Source organism: Propithecus coquereli, unplaced genomic scaffold (genome assembly GCF_000956105.1).
Source record: "Propithecus coquereli isolate 6110/MARCELLA unplaced genomic scaffold, Pcoq_1.0 Scaffold111, whole genome shotgun sequence".
In the NCBI taxonomy this organism is placed as follows: domain Eukaryota; kingdom Metazoa; phylum Chordata; class Mammalia; order Primates; family Indriidae; genus Propithecus; species Propithecus coquereli.
Genome location: NW_012135081.1, coordinates 904,833 through 911,056, shown reverse-complemented (window position 1 = coordinate 911,056; position 6,224 = coordinate 904,833). Strand labels below are relative to the sequence as shown.

Genomic DNA, 6,224 nt, shown 5'->3' with positions numbered 1-6,224 from the left:
AAAGCCATCACTGAAAACTTGGAACGTGAACTCACAGAAGACACAACTGAGAGCTTGTTTTTGAGCTCTTCTTCCTAATTGTATTTTCAAGTCTTTTCAAAACAAGGCCCTAGGAACCCCCAGGTTCAAGTATGCCCCTGGGCTTTGTCCACTGTTGCAGGAGCCGTAGGGAGCCTTGTACACATGCTTGCATTATTCATTCACCAACATTAAACCTCAGGGTAGAAGATGTGTCAAAGCGGGACTCCTTCCTCCATGGCATGTGCTGACTTCAGAGGCAGCAGCCACTAGTGTGGAAAACACTGGAATTGGACTGTGATGAGAAGTGCCTGCTGTGAACATAACCTACTGTCTTTTCCCTGACCCTTTCTTTGCAGTTTTTGAAGATAGAGCAGAAAATAATCATCTCTGAAGATACTTGATTACAATTCCAAAAAACAAAAACACATGCTTTCAATGCACTGTGCCTTTAGATATTCTGGGTTTAGTTTAGCTGGTGGGTGAGCTGATCGATGCATTCACTGCGATCGTTAGGTGAGCCCATCTCCTTGAGGAAGCCCATTTATTCTTGGTAGTGTGATGGGCTACCGAGGGGTGGAAAGTCCACAAGTACCATGAGATCTCCTGGAAATACTTCTCCGGGAAGGAAATTTCATGAATAAGGTGTCCCAAGCAAATGACATTAAACCTCCCCGGGTGCTCCTCAATCACTGTGTTGCCTGTCAGAGGGATGGTCTCATTCTTTTGTTTTTTTGACACAGGGTCTTGCTCTTTCGCACTCAGGCTGGTCTTGAACTCCTGAACTCGAGCAATCCTCCCGCCTCAGCCTCCCAAAGTGCTAGGATTACAGGCATGAGCCTGAGCCACTGCACCCAGCCTGATCTTATTCTTGATCTTAGCTTGTCCACATTTCAAGATGAGTTCCCGGACAGACTTCAGATTTGGAAATCCCCAGCTCACCTAAGGTTCTACTATATGCAGCATTTTTAGGCTCTGGGGGGTGACTTTGGCAAAGACACCACTGACAATTTTCTTCAGGTGAAGTCTTGCAATGGTGCTGTGCACCAGTAAACTCACCCCATTAATCCTTTAGATGCATACAACAAAGGCTGAGGAATGTTTACCTGGTAATTCCAAGGCATGAGGTTTCACTTCTAGTCTTCTGAGACGCACCCTGTCACATTGCTGCTGCCAGAAATCACACAGGAATGGTTCCAGTCACTTAAACCTGAGCCCTTTTCCTTTCCTCTGCTCCTTCTTTGCCAAATGTGCCTGCTTTGCCTAGGTGGCTTTGAGGGCTCGATAAGCCTTCCTCTTTTTCAGGAGATTTTTCTGGAACCAAGGGATCTTTTTTTCTTTGCTCTTGCTCCACCATCTTTCTAGCGCTGCAGCTACTCCATCACCACTACTAATTCCAGAACATTTTCATTACCCCCCCCCAAAAAATCCCTGTACTCATTAGCAGGGTTAATTTCACTCTCCCCTCCATCCTGAGAACTACTAATTTACTTTCTATCTCTATAGATTTGCCTATTCTAGATGCTTCATATAATAAGAATCATGCAATATGTGGCCTTTGGTGTCTGACTTCTTAGCATAATATTTCAAGGTTCATCCATGTTGTAGCATGTATCAGTACTTCATTCCTTTTTATGGCTGAATCATATTTCATTGTAAGCCTATACTACATTTCATTTGTCCATTCACCTTTTGATGAACATTTGGGTTGTTTCTACTTTTCGGCTGTTATGAATAATGCTGCTATGAACTTTCAAGTACAAGATTTTGTGTGGACACATGCTTTCATTTCGCTTGGATATATACCTAAGAGTAGAATTGCTGGGTCATATGGTAACTTTAGATTTAATTTTTTGAGGAATTGCCAAACTGTTTTCCAAAGTGGCTGTTTCATTTTATGCTCTCACCAGCAGTTTATGTGGTCTCCAATTTCCCTACATCTTTGCCAACAGTCATTGTTACCCATGGTTTTGGTTATAGCCATCTTAGTAGGTGTGAAGTAATATCTCACTGTGGTTTTGCTTTGCATTTTCCTAGTGACTAATGATATTGAGCATCTTATTGGCTGTTGTATCTCCTCTTTCAAGAGATGTCTATTCAGGCTGGGTGCGGTGGCTCACGCCTATAATCCTAGCTCTCTGGGAGGCCGAGGCGGGGGTTTGTTTGAGCTCAGGAGTTCGAAACCAGCCTGAGCAAGAGCAAGACCCCGTCTCTACTAAAATTAGAAAGAAATTAATTGGACAACTAAAAATAAATAAAAAAAATTAGCCGGGCATGGTGGCGCATGCCTGTAGTCCCAGCTACTCGGGAGGCTGAGGCAGGAGGATCGCTTGAGCCCAGGAGTTTGAGGTTGCTGTGAGCGAGGATGACGCCACGGCACTCTAGCCCGGGCAACACAGTGAGACTCTGTCAAAAAAAAAAAAAAAAAAGAGACGTCTATTCAAATTCTGCTCACTTTTTACTTGGGTTATTTTTTTTGTGTTGAGTTGTAAGAGTTCTTGATGAATTCTGGATACTTATCAGATATATGTTAGCAAATATTTTCTCCCATTCTGTGGGTTATGTTTCTCATTCTTCATGGTTCTTTGAAGCAAAAATGTTTTTAATTTTGATGAGATCAAATTTATCCATTTTTCTTTGGTTGCTTATACTTTATGTATCATATCTAAGAATGTAATACATTTTATTTTATTTATTAATTTTTTGAGACAGAGTCTCGCTCGGCCTCCTGGGCTAGAGTGCCATGGCATCAGCCTAGCTCACAGCAACCTCAAACTCCTGGGCTCAAGTGATCCTCCTGCCTCAGTCTCCTGAGTAGTTGGGACTATAGGCACATGCCACCACACCTGGCTAATTTTTTCTATTTTTAGTAAAGACTGGATCTCACTCTTGATCAGGCTGGTCTTGAACTCCTGACCTCAAGTGATCCTCTCACCTCAGCCTCCCAGACTACTAGGATTACAGGTGTGAGCCACTGTACCCGGCCTAGAATGTAATACATTTTAAATCAAATCATTTATATAGATGGGGTCCCACAAAAAATATTTGCCTGGGGTCTCACACAAGGTAAGCTCTGTTTCTGTTACTGAGTTTTGTCTACTTTCAAGGGGAAGGGAATTCGACTTCACCTTTTAAAGGACGAATATCAAAGAATTTGAAGATATATTTACAACCACCACTTGAGCATGTGGAAGGATGGAGTTCCCATCAACTGAGATAGGGAATGCTGCAGGACAAGAAAGTTCTCACTTATGAAAATATTGAAGTTTTGTTTTATTTATTAATTTTTTAAGACAGAATCTTGCTCTGTCACCCTGGGTACAGTGCAATGGCGTGATCATAGCTCACTGCAACCTCAAACCCCTGGACTCTTCCTTAGCCTCCCCTGTAGCTGGGACTGCAGGCATGTGCCACCACACCCAGATAATTTTTTCTATTTTTTGTAGAGATGGGGTCTTGCTCTTTGTTCAGGCTGTTCTCAAACTTCTGACCTCAAGCGATCCTCCTGCCTTGGCCTCCCAGAGTGCTAGGATTACAGGTGTCAGCCACCATGCCCGACCTGTTTTTTAAAAGTAGGGTACAGGCCAGATGCAGTGGCTCACATCTGTAATCCCAACACTTTGGGAGGCCAAGATGGGAGGCTTGCTTGAGGCCGGGAGTTTGAGACCAGCCTGGGCAACATAGCGAGACCCTGTCTCTAAAAAAATAAAAAACTTAGCTGGGTGTGGTGGTGTATGCTTGTAGTCCCAGCTACTCGGGAGGCTGAGGCAGGAGGATCACTTGAGCCTAGGAGTTCAAGGCTGCAGTGAGCTATGATCGCACCACTGCACTCCAGCCTGAGTGATAGCGTGAGACCCTGTCTCAAAAAAAAAAAAACCCATCGTATTTCTGGAAGTTAAAAATGTTTGAATAGTGGTTTTATTTTTTGTCATTCTCTGGGTTTTATTTATATTAATAAACATGTTTACTAATCATTTATCACAAATTAAATAGTAGAGCATATTTCTAATCAATGCCCTACAGATAATAAGGATCTTTTGAATATGCATACAAAATGTTACATTTCAACTGTTGCTAGTCCTGTTTATGCTCTCAGCTGTAAAATTAGAAGCCACATTTGAAGTGGTTTTTTAAAAATGGTCTTCAATGTTTTGATACTGATTTCATAAAGAAGTTGAGTCCATGTCCTCTCCCCTTCAACATGGGCAAGTTTGTGCCTTCTTCAGATAATAGACTATAGAACAAGTGATACTGTGTGACTTCCAAAGCTGTATCATTAAAAGCCAAACAGTCTCTGCCAACTCTCTTGTTATACACTTGCTCTTGGGATACCTCCCTCTTAGAACCCAGCTGTTAGCTTGTGAACCTAAGCCATTTGAAGAGGCCACGTGTAAGTGCTCCAGTCAACAGTCCCAACCAAGCCCCAGCTTTTGAGTCATCCTAACCCAAATGCTGCACCTGTAAATGAAGGAGACTTCAAATGATTCCAGCCATTCAAGTCTTCCTAATTGATATCCTGCTGTGCCCAGTCCAAATTCCTGTTTCATAGAATCCATGGGGCAAATAAAATGGTTGTTGTCTGATGCCATCAAGTTTGGGGTGGTATAGATATTGGAAGAGTGCTCTTTCTACAAATCAACAAGGAAGAAAACCAACATAAAAATGGGCAAAGGGGGGCCCGGCACGGTGGCTCATGCCTGTAATCCTAGCACTCTGGGAGGCCGAGGTGGGTGGATCGCTCAAGGTCAGGAGTTCGAGACCAGCCTGAGCAAGAGCGAGACCCCGTCTCTACTAAAAATAGAAAGAAATTAATTGGACAACTAAAAATAAATAAAAAAAATTAGCCGGGCATGGTGGCGCATGCCTGTAGTCCCAGCTACTCGGGAGGCTGAGGCAGGAGGATCGCTTGAGCCCAGGAGTTTGAGGTTGCTGTGAACTAGGCTGACGCCACGGCACTCACTCTAGCCCGGGCAACAAAGCGAGACTCTGTCTCAAAAAAAAAAAAAAAAAAAAAATGGGCAAAGGGTATAAACAGGCAAAACTATAAAACTCCTAGAAGATAACATAGGAGAAAATGTAGATAGCCTTGGGTTTGGTGATCACTTTTTATATACAGCAGTAAAGACACAATCCATGAAAGAAAGAATTGATAAGGTTGACTTCATTAAAATTAAAAAATTCTGCTCTGGAGAAGAAGACACTATCAAGAAAATGAAAACACGAGCCATAGACTGGAAGAAAATATTTGCAAAAGGCATATCTGATAAAGGACTGTTATGCAAAGTAAACAAAGAATCTTTAAACTCAACAATAAGAAAACAAACAACCCTATTAAAAAACAGGCCAAAGATCTTAACAGACACCTCACCAAACAAGATGTACAAATAAGCATATAAAAAGATGCTCCACATCGTATGTCATCAGGGATATACAATGAGATACCACTGTACGCCTATTAGAATGGCCAAAATTCAGAACATTGACAACACCTCACCATGCTGGTGAGGATGTAGAGCAATGGAAACTCTCATTCATTGCTGGTGGGAATGCAAAATGGTACAGCCACTTTGGAAGACAGTGTGGCAATTTCTTAGGAAATTAAATGTACTCTTACCATACAATCCAGCAGTTGTGCTCCTTGGGTTTTATCCAAAGGAGATGAAAATTTATCTCAACACAGACAACTACACTTGGATGTTTAGAGCAGCTTTGTTTATTTATTTATCTATGTTTAGAGACAGAGTTTCCTTTGTTGCTCAGGCTGGAGTACAGTGGCATGATCATAGCTCACTGCAATCTTGAACTCCTGGGCTCAAGTTATCCTCCTACCCCAGCCTCCCAAAGTGCTGGAATTATGGGCATGAGCCACCATGCCTGGCCAGCAGTTTTATTTATAATTGCCAAAACTTGGAAGCAACCAAGATGTCCTTGAGCAGGTAAATGGATAAACTAGGGTACCTTCAGACAATGGAATATTATTCAGTGTTAAAAAGAGGTGAGCCTAAATGCACATATAAGAATAACATCTATTGGATGTTGGGCAGGGGGGAGTGGGGAAGAGGAAGGAGGGGACGGGTATTTGCACACACCAAGAGTGCAATGCGGGCCTGGGCGCGGTGGCTCACGCCTGTAATCCTAGCTCTCTGGGAGGCCAAGGCGGGCGGATTGTTTGAGCTCAGGAGTTCGAAACCAGCCTGAGCAAGAGC

The 6,224-nt window shown here is 42.8% G+C and overlaps 1 pseudogene; it reads right to left on the bottom strand.

The window, feature by feature from the left end:
• Positions 1–484: 484 nt before the first annotated feature.
• The window catches only part of LOC105814964, an 8,716-nt pseudogene continuing 2,976 nt past the window's right edge, over positions 485–6,224 (bottom strand).